The following is a 218-nucleotide window of genomic DNA, read 5'->3' as shown; positions in this document are numbered from 1 at the left end:
CTAAATGTTACAAACTGGACTGGACTAAGTCTAGCTAACATAAACCACCAGAAGCTGCTGGTCATACCCGACTAAGTAAGCCAGTAGCAATACATTAAAAATTGAGTTTAATAAAATGTGTCATTTGTAAAAGGAAGAATATGTTATTTCCTCTTTTAAAAGATGCATATTTTCGCTTTGAAGCCACAATGTGTATGGCTTTAACTTTTTGACTTTGG

At 33.9% G+C, this 218-nt stretch overlaps 1 protein-coding gene across 1 annotated transcript in view; it reads left to right on the top strand.

Moving 5' to 3' along the window:
- LOC118326847 (actin-related protein 2/3 complex subunit 1B-B-like) overlaps nt 1-218 on the top strand; it is a 5,893-nt gene that overhangs the window by 4,262 nt on the left and 1,413 nt on the right. The gene's annotated exons all lie outside the window — the stretch shown is intronic.

The sequence above is a fragment of the Morone saxatilis genome, unplaced genomic scaffold, assembly GCF_004916995.1.
Source record: "Morone saxatilis isolate NCDOM2014 unplaced genomic scaffold, NCSU_SB_2.0 Contig17, whole genome shotgun sequence".
Classification (NCBI taxonomy): domain Eukaryota; kingdom Metazoa; phylum Chordata; class Actinopteri; family Moronidae; genus Morone; species Morone saxatilis.
The sequence above is the reverse complement of the archived record's forward strand: the minus strand, read 5'-3'. Positions and strand labels throughout refer to the sequence as shown.